We start from the raw sequence: 20,332 nt of genomic DNA on the forward strand, positions 1-20,332 counted from the left end.
CATCGAACTTGTAGAGACATGATGTTGTGTAGGAGCAGACTGTAGCCTCTGGCTCTGTTTAAAGATTGTAGTAAACCTCTTACCTGGCATGGTCAGGGTGTAAATTATCTTGTTTAATCGAAATGTGTATGAGTCAAAGCTGGCGCCTGCAGTGTTGATGAAATACCAGATTTTAAGGGAATATGTCAATGTGCTGTAAGATACCAACAAAGTTCCTCACTGAGGTTCAGCGAGGGTTCGGAGGAGCTGGGCCTTAGGTCACCAGGGTCGTCTCTGGGAGCAGATGCTCAGTGTGGGCATTGGTCACTTAGCCTTTCCAGGGCCAAGGAACAGCTCTCTGTGATGGTTTTTGGAACCTGTATTTTGAGTCAGGTTGTCCCACTTGACTCGAAGTTGCCGCGCGATTTCAGACCTTTGCCTCCACCGTGCGCTCGTTTTCTTGTCCCCTGATAACTGCCTCGGTTGCCCCGGCCTGACATTTGAGCCTCGTCGTTCACGGACACAGACTCTGTGGTGGGGCGAAGGCCGCGACTCCGGCGACTCCGGCTTGCACCGTTCTGTGCCTCTCACCATGGTTTATCACATCACTCCCGGGATCTCCCGTTTAGAGGAAGAGTGTCCCTTTCCTGCAGGTCCTGTGTGGTGTGGAAACCACCCCTACCTACCTTTCTCCTGTTTGAACTGTACCGTGAAGCTATTTCTGTCCTAGTCAACCATCAGAATTTAAGGAACAGTGATTTATGTAACTTATCATACGCTTCTCAGCAGTTCTTTATGAATTTCATTCTGTTGTGAAATGATTGCAGTTTTCAAGGCTATGCTGGTCTCACGTTGTGGCCCTTGAAATGAATTCCCTTCCCCATTGTGTGTTAAGGTTGTGCCTGGGAGCTGTTGAGGCCTCACCTCTGCTTAGGGCAGTGGCTTTGCTCTCCTGACAAGAGGAAGAATCTTATTTAGAGCATTTCTAATGTGGCTTTTGCTTCCAGACAGAATTACTTTTTTCACAGAGACAGCCACTAAAGTCATAAATTATGCTCAAGATGGACGCACGGGTCAGCTGACAGAGTGGAGTCCAGAACCGATCCAAAGACGCAAAAGCAGTTCAGTGGAATTTTGAGTCTTTTCAACAAATGGTGCTGGAATTATGGGACAGCCGTATGCAAAAGAGTGAAAACAGGGAGAAATTCCTGTATGAAAACTAAGGTGGGCCATAGCCCTGAATGTAAAATACCAAACTACAAAACCTGTAGAAGAAAGGGAAATTGTCGAGACCTAGGGTGAGAGCTCTTAGCCATACCATGATCCATAATCAAGGAAGAAAACAAGTAGGTAAGACTCATTAAAATTAAACTTCTAGTATAAAAGACACCCCTAGGGAATTGAAGAGAGACATTTTCGATAGATGGGGAGAAGATGTGTATGAACCATGCAGCCGGCAAAGGACTCGTATCCAGAATGCACAGGACTCCCACGGCTCCTGACAGAGAACAAACCACCTGACTTAAAAGCGGAAGAGACCTGAACAGATGCTTCACTGAGAAGGACGGGAGGATGGCCCGAAAGCATCTGAAACGACCTTCAGCATGACTGGTTGCACTGAGATGTGCACCGAAGCCGCAGTGAATTTGTTCACACCCCTGCTGCAGCGCCTGACTAAGGTCTTCCGACAGCCCCAGGTGCTGGTGAGGACAGGCAGTCGGGACTCCTGTGCGATGCTGGGGTTCAGCACGGTGCAGACAGCTTGGGTTTCTTACAAAACTGAACTCACACAAACGTCGGGCCCGGTGACCCCAATCCTGGGTATTTACCCTAGAGAAACAGAAGCTGATGTTTAAGAAAAACTGTGCCCAGATGTTAATAGCGCTGTCTATAGTTGCCCAAAACAGGTTACAATGTGCCACAGCCATACGTGGAATAATAAATATCCAGCAGCCCCGAGGCCTGGCTGTCGATCGCAGGACACCCTGAGTGCACCTCCAAGCACGATGCCCAGGAAATCGTGATTTTGTGAGTGTTTTGCCACAACGCTCGCAAAAGACAGACCCGAGGGATAGGAGAACACAGAGAGGGTGGTTGCTGAGAATGGGAGGGTATGCTTATGAGGCCCCGTGAGTGGGTTTGGGGCTGTTGCACTGTTCTGCTTGTGTGATGATGATTATGGGAATATGTGTGCCGAAATTCACAGAACTGAACACTGTCCACTTCACAGTAATTTTTAAAAAGTGGTAATATGCTCATTTTCGGTACTGTTTTTAATGGAAGATGGAGTTTGCAGATGATTTGTCAGGGCAAGCCTGTCTCAAGAGTTTGTAGACGATTCGTTAGGGGCCTGTCTCAGGGCCCTTGGGTTGGGTTGGGTTGGGTTGGGTTGGGTTGGGTTGGGTTGGGTTGGAAAAGCCTTCCCTGTTGTGGGCAGTAGTACGGGGCATGGAAAGGATATTGCCAAGCAAACACGTAGAATCCTTTGAGGAAACGTGTATTTCTAACTTGCTATAAGATAGAATTGGAAATTGTAATGGTTTTGTTTTCTAGAGTCTTGGTAGAATAGGGAAGACAGTGTAATAAAAGCTAATTTTGAAATGAAGAATTTTACAGATTTTCAACAGCAATAGCTCTAGGAAGTCACCCTGGAAATGTTTTTAAAGATGTTCAATAGCAATAGCTCTAGGAAGAGTCACCCTGGAGTTGCTTCTTGAGCATTGCTTTCCTGGCTGTATCTTCCGACTTTCATTTTTAAGTTTTGCTGTGAGTTGGGGATGTGTGGGAATAGCCATCCCCAGGTGTTGGGTAGGAGTGGCCCTGCAGGGGGGTGCATGTGCCCCGAGGCCTGAGGCACTGTTTCAACCTAGCTTGGAACATGGGGACTCTTGTCAGTGGCTGGAGTAAGAGTAGCAGCCTGGCAGGCTGGGGGAGCCCCGGGGTGGTCTGGGCACTGTCCTCCCTGCCTGCAGGATGGCAGCTGGAGGAGCTCGAAGGCTGCCTGCCTCTTGGCTGTCAGCACAGCAGCCCCTCCTGTCCCTGGAGCAATCTTTGGGTCCATGAGTCTCTGCGCCGGGACTTGCCTCCTGGGACCTCCGCCACTGTCCTGAGGGCCCTGGTGCCACTTTCCCGGTGGGACCCAAGTCTCAGGCAGCTGCGACCCCAGATTCAGTTGCTTTCCCTGCCGTCTCATTCCAGCACGACTGCTCATCTCACTCAATGTAGAGCCTCAGGTTCCTTCAAGATCCCCAGAGATGGAATCCCCCAATTTAACAAGATAGTTGGTGACAAGATATGAGTGGCACTGATTTAACTCAGCTTCCAGAGTTTAAGTTCCCAAGACACAGTCCTGCTCCTTCCCTGGCCTCATCCTGTGTGGCTGGTGTGGATGCGGGGTTTCCGGAGGATGGGGCTGAGGCAGGTCAGCAGCAGGGGGATGGCTCATTATTGATCGCTCAATGCCTTGAGGATAACTAGGATTAATGACCTTTATAGGGCTGTAGCTTTGGGGTATATATATGTGCGCGTGTGTGTGTGTATCTGTGTGTATATATATATGTGTGTGTGTGTGTGTGTGTGTATATATATATATTTTTTTTTTTTAAACGAGGTGGACACGGTTATCATTGCATTTTTCTGACATGAAACTTGGAGAGCCAGAGGGTTTAGGAAACTCCTGAAGCCACATTGTCAGCGGGACCCGGGCGGTCTGGCCTTAGACCCTGCACTGTTTGCCCCTCACCACGCTGTCAGCAGACCCGGGTGGTCTGGCCTTAGAACTCACGCTGGTCGCCCCTCCCTGCCACGTTGTGGGTTTTTTTCTGTCTCTGGGCAGCATTTGATAGCTTGTGAAACAAGACCAAGAGTTACTGTGAGTGGATATGCCATCATCTGAGATCCAGAACGTTTCCTGGACCTGGCGTTGCCGATGCCATGTAAGGGAAGGTAAAAACATTTTCATTGTGGTCACTGGGGCTCCTGAAATGGAATTTTTACCAGTGAAAATTGACTCATAAAAATCTTTTAACTCAATACTATGTGAACAGGAAGAAATGTGTTGGGCTCTAGTTAAATGTCTCAGAGCCACAGAAGTAAATGAGGGTACCTTCCGAGCACAGCCTCCCGGAAGAGGCCAAGGACGTTTGTCTGGAGGGTTTGCCATGAAGCAGGACCTGGGCAGGACTGGTCTGCCTAGGGAGGCCTCTGCCATGATGTAGGTTAGTTGAAGTAGTTGACGGGTGGTGGCTTGAGGTCGGTGGTCCCCGAGGAAGCCCCAAGCAAGGCCGGTTTCTGTGGGATGGAAACCTGCCGTTCAGTGGCTGTAATCCTGGCTTCATGGGTCTGACATACAATCCTGCACTTGGATACTTGGATCCCAGCCAGGTCAGATGGCCCTGAAAGGACATTCGGACTGTGACAGCTGCACCCATTCTCAGCATCTGTAGGGTCTCCTATGTATGTGTGTGTTTCCATTTTCTTTCGGCACAATTTCTCCCAGTGAAGTCGTGAGAAATAGAAGGAAACATGGAATGAAGATGTGATTGAGGAAAGTGTGGCGTGGTCTTCGACCTTATTTCGCCTTGGTTGGTGCTCAAGAACTCCACCTGACCTCAGAGCTGAGCGTTTCTGCCAGGAAGTCCTGCCTTTTATCCTACCTCGAGGCCTGTTGAGACACTCCAAGAAGCTTCGTTAACAAATTGCCTTTTGCTTTTACAGCAGTTGGATATATTTGCAGCAAAACAAAGGAATAACCCCCCAATACGGTGACTAAATGCATTTAAGTATAGATAACATTCAGTCTTGAAGGGCCTGGGATTTTAATCATCTTTGGATCATGTAACAAGTGGTGTTGGTGATTAAAATCTCCTGACAGCTTTGTTCTGCCACGTTCCTCAGTTTTGAATGATGATCTTCCTGGTGTTGTACCTTGGAGGGGCATTTGTGTCAGTAGACAGCAGAGTGGTGGTTCCCAGAGGCTGGGAAAGGACAGAGGTGAGGTCCCTGAAGGACACTGGTCTTCCTGGTTTAGGGGTTTGGGGCTCAGCCACCTTCCTGTGTCCGTGTAAATTATACCCAGGATCATTTTCACTCGCCCCACTTCAGTTGAGCATTGGAGCTTCGGGATATATGTGCCCACGTCACCTGGGCCGTGATCCTGGAGTTGGGTGAGACTGATTCCCGGGTTTATAGAATTACTCTGGGATTATTGAAAACAGAAGCACTTGAGGCATTCGTAATGCTATTTCCTGAACGTAATTTATGTTCAGTTCTTCAGAAACATTTATCTGAGGAAGCATCTATCATTTTTGTTTTCTGCCACTCAGAGCTAGAAAGAATTGTGCAACACTCAAGTGAGTGGCATTATTCCTCTCCCTCCACCATGCAAGCAAGATTAAAGGTACCTCTGGCTCCCCTCAATCTTCTCATCTGCAGGGTGCCTGGCGTGGCAGTGTGCTGCCTTCCGTCTTCTTTTTGGGGAGAATTAGTCGTGTTTGTGTGTACTGCTCAGCTCAGCCTGGTGCCGTTGTGTGGGTGAGGAGCTTGGATGCTAGGTGACCCTCCCAGGCCTGTCTCCCACCTCCCTAGGCCTTGTTCTAAACTGACAGATAAACAGTGTGTTTTGGAAGAGGACAGCAGCAGGGCAAGAGAGAGTTTGTTCAGTCTTTCTCCTTGCACTGACGTTTGAGCCTTCATCCAGCCTGAGCCCTTCTACAGAGCTGCCTTTGTGTGTTGCAAACCACTTCCTCCCAGTAACCGTGCTTTCAGAGGTTTGGAAATGTGACTTAACTCATCTTCAATTTAAAGCGTACTATCAAATTTTAGTGTTGAAACTGATGTATTTTATGGCCTTTATGTGATTTCTCTTGATTTTTTTTTCCCCATATGAGACATGGCATCTTAAGAGAGACAGCCTGGTGTTGGCCGCCTTTCCTAAGGATGGAAGTGAATTCTGAAAGCCCTTTATGTAGGCAGCGAAATAATCAGGGAACCGTTATTATAGCTATGCCTGTCCATGTAAAGCAAGCACGACTCATAAGCAGAAAAAAGTGCAGCCCGGGGGCAAGGTGAGCCCTAATGCTGCCTGTGCCTCACTTTCCTGCCATGAGGAACGGAAGTGCAAGCGCAGGTGGTTGAGTTAGCCTCCAAGCCCAGCCTGCGGCCCCCTCACATCCCTCTGCATTTGCAGGGGCACAGGCCGTGCTGCCACCCCTCGCTCAGTGCCAGGGCTGATGCGTCAGGAACAGGGGGTACTGTCCGCCCCTTGCTCGGTGCCAGGGATGATCTGTCAGGATCCCTCGTGCTCATCTGGTCCTCCTGTCTTCATCACCAGCCTCCTGCTGGTAACGGGCTTGTTATTACCTTGGTATGGATAATAACATACCCATACCAATGTATGTAATAACGTACCCATACCAACGTATGTAATAACATACCCATACCAAGATGTTGTGGGGCGGTGCTCAGTCCTCTGATGGAAACGGCCCTTAGCCGATTCATATTCAACAGGACTGGGAAATGGGTTCTTGTTCCATGTCCTGGATCCCAGGAAGCCCTTGTCCTGGACTCTGTAATGCCTGGGGTCTTCCTGAGAAACGCTGGTGCCACTGGAGCACAGCCCGGCCCCCTCCAGTTTCTCTGCTTTGTAACTGCACTTGTGTTTAGCAGGTCTTCCAGGACTTAGACGCTGCTTGGTGTGAGCCAGGTTTTGTGTGGAAAGAGGACAGATCCGAGCCGGCAACCAACCAGCCCAGAACCATCTTTTATGCTTCCAGATTCTGTGTCCAAAAACTTACCCGTGGACATTGAGGGTGATGCATTTCTGCTCCAAGACATCTGTGGACTCACATGGAGGGATGGAAAGGATGTGGAGCCTCTTCACTCCTGGCCTGGGCTTGGACCTGCTGTGTAACCTCTCAGTGGCACCAGGGCCCCCTTGTGTCACAGCGGCCTCGGGTTGGTGGCACTGCCCCAGGATGTCCCGGGCTTCCTGATGGTAGGGCCTGCTTGTGCCATGGTGGCCTCGGGATGGTGGCACTGCCCTAGGGTGTCCCAGGCTCCAAGGCCAGTGTTCCGTCCAGCGAAGGGAAGTTGTACCGTAAGGTCTAGTATCGGAAGGTGCCTGGGGTCCTATCCTTCAGAGCGGTCCTGCACTCACCACAAATCAAGCCAGGGGAGGCCCTGCCAGAATTTGCAGCTGTGTTTCAGGTTGTTCCACAAGGCCTCTTTTATTTTGGGCTAGTCAGGTATATAATTCTTATTCTCTTTGGTTTTTTTGAGACAGGCAAAAAACAAAAAAAAACAAAAAAAAAACAAAAAACAAACAAAAAAAAACCTTTTTGTTGCCCAGGCAGTGGTGTGAGCACGGCTTACTACAGCCTCAACCTCCCAGGCTCAAGCGATCCTCCTGCCTCAGTCTCCTGAGTAGCCAGGACCCACAGGCACATGTTCCACGTGTCCCCATGCCTGACTTAGTTTTGTATTTTTTGTAGAGATGGAGTTTTGCAATGTTGCCCAGGCTGGACTCAAACTCCTGGACTTAAGCAGTTCAGCTGCCTCAGCCTCCCAATGTACTGAGATCACAGGCATGAGCCACCGTGCCTGGCCAAGTGTGTTTCTAATTTCAAAGTTAAGAGGACCCAGAGTCAGTTAATGACGTCTCTACTGGAACATGCTGCTTATAGTACATTAGGAAAAATCATCCAGAACTTGGAAAAGGGGCTGGACAGACACAGCCCTTCGAGGTTGTCCGATGAACCCCTGGGGTCTTTAACCATCTGGAGGGATGTACCATGTCAGACTCACTGTTGACCGGCTGAAGCCCAGGTTTCATGAGGTTATGTGTCAGCTTGTAGTACTTTCTCTGGCAGAGATGCGAGTGACTTCTGCTCAGTGAGAGTCTCATGTCAGGGACTTCATGGCCTGAGGGACGGCAGCCTGTTTGAGCTGATGGAGCAATCTCGCGCTACCCTTATTTTCTGAAACGCCTATGAGTGACTTCTCACACGGTCTTTGAAGCGGCTTCATGCCCGCGCTCCTTGGTAATGATCGAATGCTTTTTTAGACCCCTCGTCCCCTTTCTTTGGGGTGTTCCAGTCTCAGTTCTCATGTGTTCTGCTTCTGCAGGAATTTCTGAAGCTGCTGAGTGTAGAAAGCACTGAGGAGGCTGTGCTCCCACCCCTGTGAGTCTTCCAGGCATCATGCTCTCCCCTTGGTGAGGCGTCGTCCATGGCACACTGAGGAGGCTGTGCTCCTGTCCCCCGTGAGCTTTCCAGGCGTCCTCGTCTCCCCTCCAGGGGGACAGGAGGAACTTTTCAAACCCTTCTTTTTTTTTTTTTTTTTTTGAATTACAAAGCTACTTTTTAATACTTTGGGGTGAGGCCCACAGGAATAAAAAACACTGGGAAGGGGTAACCCCCTCACCCCCGGGAGTGGCCCAGGGGGAGAGAGGCTACCTGAGGGGAAGGAAGCACAAAAGGGACCCGCTGCAGACTCAGGGCAAAGGGAATGCCATCGGTGCTGGGACCTGTGAGCACTACAGGAGGAAACGCGAGCGTGGTGGGACTGGCTCCAGGCACACAGGCGAAGGGCAAGAGGGTTGGACACGAAGCCACAAAGCTACTTGGGTTCCTCCTCCTTCTCGTTTGCCTTTTTCTGCTTCTGCTGCATGATCTCCGAGTCCCTCTGCTTGCGGGCGGCAGCAGAAACCCGTCATCTCGGCGCTTTCCCTTAATTGAGTCGCTCTGCTTTTTCATATTCTTCTGGTGGGCGAGCTCACGCTGGTTACCGCGGGTCATGGCGACGGCAGCGGCTCCCTTTCAAACCCTTCTTAAACTTGTTTTCATGTCTTTGTTTTAACAGATTTCTTTGCATCGTCTCCCTTATCCAGAAGTGAGGGTGAACGCTGAGTTATTCACGGGAGTCAAGAAACCACACGCAGCCCAAAGAGACGTTTGTTTCCCTGAAATGATTTGTGTGTGTTCACCTTAAAATGCAACTCAGTAAAACAGGTGTGTTTCGAGGAATGACTTTAAATTACCCAGGTAAAAATGTGACAGTTAAATTTCATCGTCTGTGCGGGTGTCCACAACCCCCTTCTGTGATTGCGTGTGAGTTTGTGACTTGTGGTTATTTTTGAAGAAAGAAAATCTGTTGCTGAGGACTTCAGAGGGTGTGCTGGGATTGTGTAGGGTGGACATCGGGGGCTTCAGTGTGTGGCTTCCTTGAAGAGGTTCAAATTAAGGCTGAGAGTCCCTACTCCAAAATGCTCCGAAATCTGAAACATTCCGAGCTTCCTCATGACACTGGAAGGAAATGCTTTTCGGAGCACTTTGAATTTCAAGCGGAGGATGCTCAAGTGGAAATTGAAATATTGCAAGACCCTTCTGGCCCCAGGAGCTTGGATAAGGACATGGAGGGGGCCTGTGCCGGGTGTCCCTGGAGTGTGAGGCAGCCTGGGCTTGCTGGACTAGTTTTTGTAGGAGCCACAGAAGGGAAAGAGGGTCAAAGTGGCCACGTCTGACTCCTGAGAAGTCTGGACCAGAAGGAGGTGGGCATGGAGGGCAGCAGTTGAGTCCCCAGCATCCGGGGCTCCTGTCCCTGGTGGAGTTGAGAAACTCCTCTAGTTGTGGCCTCTCCCCTGTCAGCAGCCACTGAGGCCTGAAGGGAGAGGGGGCTGAGGAGAGGAGGAAGGATAGGCCTACTTCTGGAGAGGGCCAGCATCGGCCTGTGCTAGCCTCGTGTGTTACTCCTGCGTCCAGGGTGCACGGCCATACCTCGTGGTGTAGTGGTTCCCGGGATGCACAGCGCTCTTGCCTGCAGTAACGTCTTTGTGTCCGACCCTTGGTGGCAAGTTACCTTTTTCCCCAGTGAAAAGAGGTAAAAAATCGTACAGAAATGCATTTGTTCTAATGTCTATTTTCCGATAAGACATGGTCGCTTAGGCTAAATCTTTGGGAGGTCAAGGCAGGAGGATCACTTGAGGCCAAGGAGTTGAAGTCCAGCCTGGACAACATAGCAAGACCCCATCTGTATAACAGAAAAATTAGCTGAGTGTGGTGGTGCGTGCCTGTGGTTCCTGCTACTCTGGAGGCTGAGGCGGGAAGATCACTTAAGGCTACAGTGAGCTGCGATTGCTCCACTGTACTCCAATCTTGGCAACAGAGCCAAGACCCAGTCTCAGAAAGAAAAGTAAAAAAATAATAATAATTAAAAAAAAATCCAGAAATATCATTTTCTTTTTAAATCATCCCAAAAGAAAAATCGGTTTTTTCTAAGAATGTAAAGGGAAACTGATATGATTGTTTCTCCTTTTCAAATATTTACAGTAGTCCGTCCACATCATCTCTCATCTCATTACAGAGCAGCAGGTTTCTTTGAGGTTAGTGGTGTTTCTCTGTGTCGGACCTTGGAGAACAGCCAGCATGAAACCTCTTACCACGATCGTGCGCATTGTTTGTAGTCCCAATTAAAATCCTCTCCAGAGACGCCTGTGCTGCTTATTATAGCAGAACTTTGGTTGTGCTGAAATGTGCTTTCAGCTAATGATTTTAAGTTCATATCTGAGATGATGCTGTATAATTCATGAAGCATATGGGATCAGTAATGATTGAAGATAATTCTGGCTGATGTCCTTTAGAGGATATTTTTCACTTCAAGTTAAAACTTCCTTCGCGGTAGTCATTTTGGGATTCATTTAACTATATGCTATATTTCATAGCTCAAATTTTCATTAGTCATTTCATAACATAGTATTTTGAAAGCAGATTTGGCAAAATCTTTCTAACAAAATGCTTGCTTATGACGTCCCAAGGAGCCGCACTCAGAATTGCTGGTGACTGTGGTACATTTTAAGGATGATGATCGAAGTCACTTGAACGGGAAGGGCTGCTTTGTGAGGCAGATGGGGTTTGAACCCCGACCCTCCTGATACACCAGTCCTGACCCTGGCCTTCTCTCCTCTCCACTGGGAGATGAGAAGGGTGCCGGCATCCACCTCGCAGGCCGTCCTGAGAACCCGGGACTAAGTGCTTGTGTTCCTCTTGCAGGTGGTGCAGATGTGGGGGCTTGACGATATACACACTGCAGGCTTCCAGTGTTGGGGTAATGCAGTTTTAGTCATAAAGGTTGGATTTTCTTTGCTCCCCTGCAGACCAGGCGCAGTGCTGCTATTGTAGCAGATGTGTGGATCCTCTTGGGTGGTCCTCAGGTGGACAACGAGTCACCGATTCGGATTCCCAGTGTTAGATGTGAGAGGACCATGGACCTCATGTGTTCAGAGGGGAGGAGTAAAAAGCTTCCCTTGGAATTCCAGGACTGTCTATCCCAGGAATGTGAAACCATTGGCTTTCACCTGACGCTGTCGTAGGTGACACTGTCTGGAAATGAGGACTCATGTTCCGCATACCTGAGCCAGTACCCGTCTCCCTCCAGGGCCGTGGCCGAGCCCTCCTCATTTCGCTGGGTTGCCAGCCTGGGGATCTGTAAGCCCAGTGACGTCTCCGGTCTCGGCCTCCCTCCCCGTGGGGACAGGAGGTGGCTTCAGGAGGCTGGTGATGAATGCCTGAATGAAGCCGACTTGTGACTGCAGTTCTGTCTAAGGGCCTCCCCGGGTGTTAGATGTCAGTAAATGACAGCTGTGTGTGGATCTCATGTGATGAGAGATACAGTGGGGGAAACCAAAACTTGTGGAGTCTGCAGGTTCTGGACTTGGGGTTGTGTGCACCTGTGTACTTGGTGAGGGGTGTGATGTCTGGAATGAGTGTGCAGGTGTGTCACGTTTGTGCGTGTGTAGTGAGTGTATTTAGCAGGTGTGGGTGGAGTGAGCATGTTCATGTGTGTTGCATGTATTTGAGGGTGTGTGTGGAGTGTGTACACGCATCATTTGGTGAGTGTATTTGAGGGTGTGTATGGAGTGCATACATGCGTTTGCGTGTATAGTATTGGGTGAAGGGGTGGCATGTGTGGAGTAAGCATGCATATGTGTGTGCTGTGTGTGGGGTTTCTACGTGGTCCTCCCCTGAGCCTGCTCCTGGGCCCTGCTGTCCTGGCAGCTTTACAGTTTGGTGCGTCTTTGATTCCGGAAGATTCTGGAACCAAATTCTGAAGCTGTGATCACAAACTTGCAGCCCTGGAGGACGCTGGCCCGTGGAGCCGGCACGAGGGTCTCTGTGCTGGCCTCTCCCTGGGCTGGGCTCTGTCCACAGAAGAGCATGTCTGATGATTGAGCTGTGTGGGTCTGTGGCTCCCCAGCCTCGAGTCAGCCCTCGGTTCTGTCCCACCTCTGTTTTTCTTGCTGAGGGGCTCCGGGAAGTGGTGCCTGGGATGGCGTTTTCACCCTGGGGTTGCTTTGCCAGCTGCCCAGGTGCTGGCTGCCTGAGCCCTGCTGCCGTCCTGGGTGGACGGGGCTGTCGCGGGGACATCCCTGCATGGGAAGGCAGGTTTAGGAAGTGCCAGAGGTGAGTGGCTTCCTCCCACACTTGATTTTCTGGAAAGTTCTGGGTCTCATATTTTTCCCTAAGGGAAGTTAGAAACTGAGTTTCTCTTTAGGGGAATGTCTTTGCAGCGTCTGTTGTTTGAATGTTCTCCAGGTGTGGAATACTCGGGGCCGTGTGTGTTTGGGAACATCCGTGTCCTGAGCGAATTCAGTAGGGAATGGAGAGAAGCCTCCTGTCATCTTGGCCTGTGTTTCCAGCTTGTTGAGGGTTGACGGCTGCTGGTATCCCAGGGAGAGTAAAACACTGGGTGTTGTGGGATGGGAACGTTCCCTCTGACAAGGTCAGTGGGAAAGCATCTAAACAAACATCGCTGTTCTCCGGGCTCCTCGGGATCGAGCTTGTTTTGTGGTGTTGAGGGAAAGCTACCCTTGTTCCTGTTCCTCACCATTTGAAAGGTGTCCAGGACACGTTCCTCTGGAGAGGTGATGTACGTGAGTGGGGGTCAGGTCACAAGCTCCGAGGTTATTTGGGACCTGTCAACTGATTTCCTGAACGCACATGTGCTTGGTAAAGATGTTCCTGATTAGCTAAAACATGTCAACAGGGCGTGATAGCTGGTGGTTGTTTAAAGACTATCACAATTTTCCTGTTACTTTTTAAATGCCTGTTGAATAAGGAAGGATTAACATATTTCCCTTTTCCTGTCTGCATATTTGATATATTGTTTTTTGTTCATTTATGTGGGTGTACAGTTCACAGGATTTAGAAGCAGTCTCAGCCCTGGGGAGATTTCAGGGCCACCTCAGTCAGTGCTGAAGGGAGGCAGGGATTTGGGGGCTACCTCCTCCATAGGACGGACACCAAGGGTCAGAGGTCAACAATCTCAGTGAGGTCACAAAGACGGGCACGCCCAGCACCCTGGCCCATGTGCCTCTCCTTAACTTTTGTCTCTGCTCAAAGCTGCTCTCCTGGGTCATCACGGGTGATCTCTAGGCACATGCTTGGTCTTGCAGAAGTGGTGTCTGGCTGTGGTCAGTGTGGGCCCTCAGGACTTCCATGTTTTTGGCTCACATTAATATTGGGCAGTGGTGTATGTTTGTTTTGGAGTGGTAGATCGGGTGGATTTTGGCTTGTCAACTCATTTAATACCTGTTCTCCTAGGCGCTGGGACCCTCTCCTAAGCCGCCTGTTCTCCTAGGCGCTGGAACCCTCTCCTAAGCCACATGTTTTCCTAGGTGCGGGGCCCTATCATAAGCCGCATGTTCTCCTTCGGCCCTGGGACCCTATCATAAACTGCATGTGAGGGATCTCGGAGGTGCTCCTTATGAGGATCCGATTCCTGACCTGAGGTGGAACAGTTGCAATTCAAAACCAGCCCCCAGAAAAATTGTCTTCCATGAAACCCATCCCTGGTGCCAAAAAGACTGGGGGACAGCTGGCCTAACAGGTGCTAAGATGTCAGTAGATTTTTGGACTCGGGCCTCAGTTGAAGAGGATTAGATTTTGGAAGGTGGGGATTGAAGGCTTCTAAAGGGCAGGTTTTCATCTCCAGTGGGGCCTGGGCAGAAGTGGGTAGAACTGACCCAGAACCTGACAACTAGTCAGGCTGGCTCACTGCCTGTGTCCTGTGTGTGCAGCCTTGCTGTTTATTCAATTGTCTGGTGTTGTGGATTCCATCCACAGCCTCAGAGTAGTGGAACTCATTTCTTCAAGGCTGACCTTATTTAACTTTGTCAAAAAGACATGAAAATCATTTAGTATAAATCTTCCAGATACCTGTATCCTTTCTTTTCCCAGAGGCTTTTAAGTATTGCAACTTAAAAATCCTCTAAAATAACTTTAAAGGAAAACCTCTAAGTACATTTTTCATGAGCACCCTTGACAGCTTTAATATGTGAAGTAAATTCCCTTGACTTTTGTATTCCTGTTTGCAGAAGACTTTATATTTTGTCAATAGTGGCCACTGTTCGGTGACCATCATACCTGCCGTGTCTCATTTAGAAAGTTGGATGTGGATGTATTAACTTTTCAGACACACAAATACATGGGCTGTTTGTTTTTGGTTTTGATTTTTTGTTTTTTTTTTTTCCCCCCAGCTGAATTCAAGAAAGGGAAACAAGCAGAGTAAGTACCCGAAAGCGTCTAAGTGGCTGGGTGGGGGATCTTACTATGGTGTTGGATTATGTTGTGCCAGACATCGCTCCTTGAAAAGCTGACCCCGAAAAGTCTGGCACTGACCTCACCCTGGGACATTCGTCTGTCTCACCAGAAAATGAAGAATCTGCCAGAGTACTGTGAGTCACATTCAGTCAGAACTCGATTAACTAAGAGGCTTTGTCTCAAAGGCCAAAACATGAGGACACATTTTTAATTTTTAAGGAGCACTTCATCGTGAGTCAGTTCTGATGTGTACTGCATTAGGAGACCTCTGAACTTCCACGGTCAGGCCCAGAACTCTGAGGGAAAGTGGTTGTGCCCTTCTCACTGTTTTTGTCACTAGCTTTATTCATTTCCTTAAAACCCTTTTTGTATGAGTTCTATTATAGTTTGAAAAAAAATTCACTTAGGTAGAACCGGAAGCGTTTCCGCAGTGTTAATACTCATGACACATTCTGGCTCTCGGTATATGTGTATTGTATAAATGTACGTGTGTGTATGTGGTGTACCCATACTACTTGTATTTCCACTGTGCATGTATGTGCAATGTATAGGTATGTACACTACATATGTGTCTTACACACGTGCATGCTGTAGGCATGCATGTACATGTGTATATGTGTGTATGGGCATATGGGCACTATGGTTATATGCACACTACTTGGACACCTATCTGTTCTGCGTGTGTACATACATGCACGTATTTAATGCCATATACATACCTGTGTACGTACACCATGTGGTTATGTGCACAGTATTTCTGCAGATGTATATATACATATGTGCGCACAAGCATGCATGTATACTATGCACACTGAAGAAACTTCTGGATATGTACACACTAATACATACACATGCTGCATATGTATGTACACAATTGTATATGTGTATACGCTTTATACGTTAGTATATTGATGTACATTGTATACATGTGCATATGTGTACACTGCGCATGTGTATGCATGCTGTCGTGCACCTACGTGCACTGGATAAGAATGTATGCTATATGCATGTGTATACATATAGCAAATAGCATACCTGTGTACACACCAATGTGCATGTGTACGCCATATGCATGTACATACAGGTTATAGTATACCTGTGTACACTGTTTGCATATAGGTGGCTGTACATGTTATGTATGTGCATACATGTTAGCGTACCTATGTACATTTGCTATGTGGATGTATGTATGCTCTATGTACGCACGTAGTGAACTTGTTTGTACACTACATATTTGGATGTGTGTACACTCTATGCGTGTACGCTACATGGATCTGGATGTGTGTGCACTCTACGCATGTAGTGCACTTATGTACACTCTAGGTATTCGGATGTGTGTACGCTCTATGCAGGTACACATGTTACAGTGTACCCTCATATATGTACACTATGCGAATGTAAATGTGTGTGTGTTCTGTGGCACCAGGAATAGGGCTCCCGCAGGGATCCAAGAATGCACCATCTCGCTGGCACCGGAGAGTGTAGGATGAAAACAGTTGTTGGTTGCAACCTAGTTGAAATTTGGCAGGTTACTGTACCCTCTGCAACGATTTAGGGACAGTCACTTCATTGATGTGTGTGTTCCTGAAATCATAAACAGCTTTGTGAGGTGTGTCTCATCCCCAGACGAGAGAGGGAACCGAAACAACAATGACTCGGTCACTTAAGTGAAGTAGAACTAACATAGTAACTGTCTAGTTTTCCATATGATAACTTTGTCAGCAGCTCAATGAGAAATCGCCACTCATCAGGAAATGTGTCCACTTTCTACTGTTCCTTATTCGTGGCGTATTTACTGACTCGTGTTATTCCTCACGATGTAGCAAAGTCCCTCCTAGAGTTGTGAATCTAAACAGTTCATGACAAATGTAGTATCTTCTTTGTTAACATTGAAAACGATATGTAAGTTCATCTTCAGATACTGTTTGGAAGGATGAGAAAGAAGATATTTAGGACAAAAGAATAGAGAGCTTTGAAGTAAACAGGGAAAATAAGGACTTTGTGCAAAATATTTCCAAATTTGGAATTTGAGAATACTAAATCTCACATCTAAGATCACAAGTAGTTTTTTTGGGGGGGGGGGTTAAAATTAGTACTTGGTTTTCCATGCCTTTAGGAATTCCACTTCTGATGGAGGATTGCAAGAATAATCTGATTTTTCAGAACAGAAGGGCAGTCTGTCTCAAAGGTAAATTCCAGGTTCTACCATAGAGAAATAGAAATTGCTGTCAACTTTCTGTAAGGTTCTTCAGTTCTTTCCTCTTCTGTGGTTAAAAAACCATCTCTGGGTTTAGTCTCAGCCAAGTTCCTCTTACTAGGTTGCCTTACATTTCGCACAGCTGTTGAGAGTCTTCATCAGTCGTAGTTAACTTGTTAAAAGCAAAACCTTGTACTAGTTAGATCTGAGCACCTTGAAGGCAGGGCTTTGTTTTATATTTTTAATAAGCAGCAGGGTGATGGCAGGACTGGGGCCCTTCATCCCATCATGCGTTCCTCTAAGCTCTCAGAGTTCTCACTGCGTGCTGAGTGTGGTGTTGGCTGTTTAGGGTTTAAATAGGAATACGAGGCTCTGCGACTTGGGACGCTCTTACCACCTTCATAGAGAGCTTGGTGACAGCTTAGCATGACAGCTTGCACACCTGTTGTGTATAGTTTATTACGGCCCCACAGAAAGGGTATTGATTTAAACGTGACTAATTTCTCGTGTTTCTTTTTGCCTTTATTCCTAGTTACAGTCCCGATACTTTTTCTTTCTCTAAATCTAACGATTTAATTGGAGGTCATTATTCTTGTACCATGTGTCAGTGCTATGTCAGGATGGCTCAGTTTTACGTTGTCAAAGGATTAACTAGAGCAGGATGCAGCCTTACTGGAACTTGCCCATTTATGAAATATAGGCACTTTATTTTTTCTTATACTCGAGGTGTGCTCAAATGTAAACATTTTGAGCCATGTGAGAAGGATATACAAGATTGTAATGAAGAAATCAACAACTTGATCAAGTACCAGCTAATGAACTTTATGTTTGAAGTATATGGAACATGGACCTAGGCAATCAGTTTTCATCTTGACCTTTTATTTTTTTACTAGAATCTTGGTCTGTCACCCAGGCTGGAAGGGTGGAGCTCAGTAGTACGATGTCCGTTCACTACAACCTCTACTTCCCAGGTTCAAGCGATTCTTATGCCTCAGCCTCCCTAGTAGCTGGGGTTACAGGGTGTGTGCCACCATGTCTGGATAATTTATTTTTAGTAGAGATGGGGTTTTGCCATGTTGGCCAAGCGGGTCTGCAACTCCTGACCTCAAGTGATCCACCCACCTCAGCTTCCCAAAGTGCTGGGATTACAGGTCTGAGCCACCATCCCTGGCCTGATCTTCTGTTCTAATATTGGTTATTCAGTCTGAATGATAGCGCCTGGTTGTATTAACTTGTTGTAGAAAGCACAATTGCAATGAATCTGGTTGTGTATGTACGTGCTGACTTAGCGTTCATGACAGCACGGTGAGGTGGGCATTGTTCCTGAAGGAAGGCCAGATGGGCAAGTCGGGGCTTAGATACGAGACTTCTGGACAGTCACTGGTGATCACTGCTGGAGATCAGGCCTGTCTGACTCCTGTACCCCGAACTCTTCTTAACACACGAACGAGCAACTGTCAAGAGTCGGTGCTCGAGTGTGATATGGCCTGTGGTGTTTGTCTCTCAGCCTTGCTTTGGCTGGGGGTAACAGGGCAACAGCTCCCTCCCTCGTATGGCTGCCTGGGAGTCCCAGGAGAACCCACTGATACCGTTTATAAATGCCGGACATCGAACGTTCTCCTTGGTACCAGCACATCTGGAATCGGACAGTGCAGTTAGATTCTCGTCCAGCAAACCTGTACAGGAGTGTGTGAACTCTGCATTTGCTTCTCCCGGACAAAGGTGAATTCCTGGTCGCTACTGGATGGCAGCAGGTGTGGCCTCAGGAGCAGCACGGAGACAGGCACCCGGGTGAAGGAAGAGCATCTGCAAGAGGGGTTGGGGAACGTGACAGACGCACGTGCGGGTTCAGCTATTACCGTGGGAGGTGGGGGGGGGTTGGGTAAGACCAGATTTTCTCATTGTTGCCCCTTTCTGTAAAGGACCCTGAATTGACTTCTCTGTGGCTCCTCGCGCCTCCTTGTCAGGTTGGAGGAGACTGCTCCCCTGGCTCAGGCCCTGCTTGCGGTGAGACAGAAGCTGCTGTTGCTTGCTCTGCCCTCCCTGTGACGTCCTCTGTGCTGTTCTCCTCCGGGAACAGTCCTGCCGAGCAAGCTTGGACTCTGCTCCCTTCTGCCCTTGGATTTTGTGTGTGGAAGGCTTGTGTTCTTTCCTGGTTTTTGATGATGCTGAGCAATGTTTTTGCAAGGGTCACACGTGCCCATAGAGGGAGAAGCCCCTTTGCCACTTTAACATCTTGACGCTCTCAAGCAGAGCTTGCTATCGAAGTTGACAGCCTCCTGTGTTTTTGTTTTGGCAGAAACTGAATTTCAGTCCTAGGACAGCTTCAGCACACTTGATCCTAGCTCTTCTCTCTCACTGCTCCCCTCGTGTGTGGCAGAAATCATATGCCCTGAAGTTTACCAGTCCCTTCATTTGAAAATCAGTTAATGTATGCGGTCCTCATGAGAATTTTACTTTATATAAAAGCAATCGCAAAGACTGGGTTTTGTGAAACCAGTGTTTTATGTGTATATTAATTGCACTCACAATAAGCTCTGCTTTCTAAATATTTCATGTTTCAGGTTAGCACTGGAATCATGCCCTGGAATAGTTTTGCTTTTCTGCTTTTATATTGGCTAAGGTAAAGTTGAGAACATTGTGATATTAGGTGTAGTGAGCCCTTCTAGTTTCTTCTATGTCTGTTTTCCTTTAAGCCAAAACCAGCAGACGGATACCAGTTTGTGAGCACCTGGCATCTCCCGGGCCTTTCCTGGGTCTTCCCTCCGCTGTCTCGTCTCGTGGACAGAGCAGTCATTCATGGAAGGTGAATCTGAGAATCTGTGCGTGGAATTAAGTAAATGTCATAGCTCTCTTCTGTGACGAACTGAATCACATTAAGCCCGGTAAATTGTAACAGCGGGTTTTGCACATACAAAGCATTGAACACCAGGACAGGTAACCAGGCTGCGACGCTTCTGGTCCTGCACAAGACCTCCGGTATCACAGCGCATTTAACAAATTGGCAGCATTGAGTGTTTGAAAACGTCGTGTATGTGCCATGTCCGTGATTTTGGAGGGCCTGGAAAAACACCTCTGTGGTTATAGCAATCTTGATCGATGGGAGCTTAAGGTTAGTACTGGGGCAGACTGTGTTTTAAAGAATTAAGGTCTCTAGAGCATGTTTCGGTTTTCCCATGAAGAAGAAAGATGTTAGCTGTTCTTTCCTGGACTGTGGCTATCAGAGTGCCCCACCACGGTCACTCACATGTTTACTTCATTTCCGTTAGCCAGGCTGGGCTTGGGCCAGAATATTTGGTTGTCAAATGTCATATGAGGCTGAGGAACTGTTTTCTGCTTCATCGTTGGCATATGGAAATGCTGTTTTTCAAAGCATACTCTACTTTCTCATTTGTGTTTATATAAAATAATGGAATGGTTATTTTAACTGTGCAGTTTCCTATGCTTGATTATTTAATTGCAGAAAGATAACGGTTTTATTTTGCTAAAATCTGTGCTAGGAATTGTGCAAAATCTTTGTGAAATGCCCAGTTTACTAGCTTAAGTTATAGATCTTTGTATA

The 20,332-nt window shown here is 47.8% G+C and overlaps 1 long non-coding RNA gene and 1 pseudogene across 1 annotated transcript in view; one reads left to right on the plus strand and one right to left on the minus strand.

Annotated features, from left to right (window-relative positions):
• The first annotated feature begins 7,290 nt into the window (after window positions 1-7,290).
• Window positions 7,291-20,332, plus strand: part of LOC139361136 (uncharacterized) — a 73,153-nt gene continuing 60,111 nt past the window's right edge. Inside the window, exons 1-3 of the long non-coding RNA XR_011618673.1 lie at window positions 7,291-8,018; window positions 8,104-8,159; window positions 8,839-8,987. This is a non-coding gene — a long non-coding RNA (uncharacterized lncRNA). The remainder of the gene's footprint in view (window positions 8,019-8,103; window positions 8,160-8,838; window positions 8,988-20,332) is intronic.
• Window positions 8,456-8,786, minus strand: LOC139361135 (small EDRK-rich factor 2-like; annotated as a pseudogene).

Source organism: Macaca nemestrina (assembly GCF_043159975.1).
Source record: "Macaca nemestrina isolate mMacNem1 chromosome 11 unlocalized genomic scaffold, mMacNem.hap1 SUPER_11_unloc_1, whole genome shotgun sequence".
NCBI classification, from domain to species: domain Eukaryota; kingdom Metazoa; phylum Chordata; class Mammalia; order Primates; family Cercopithecidae; genus Macaca; species Macaca nemestrina.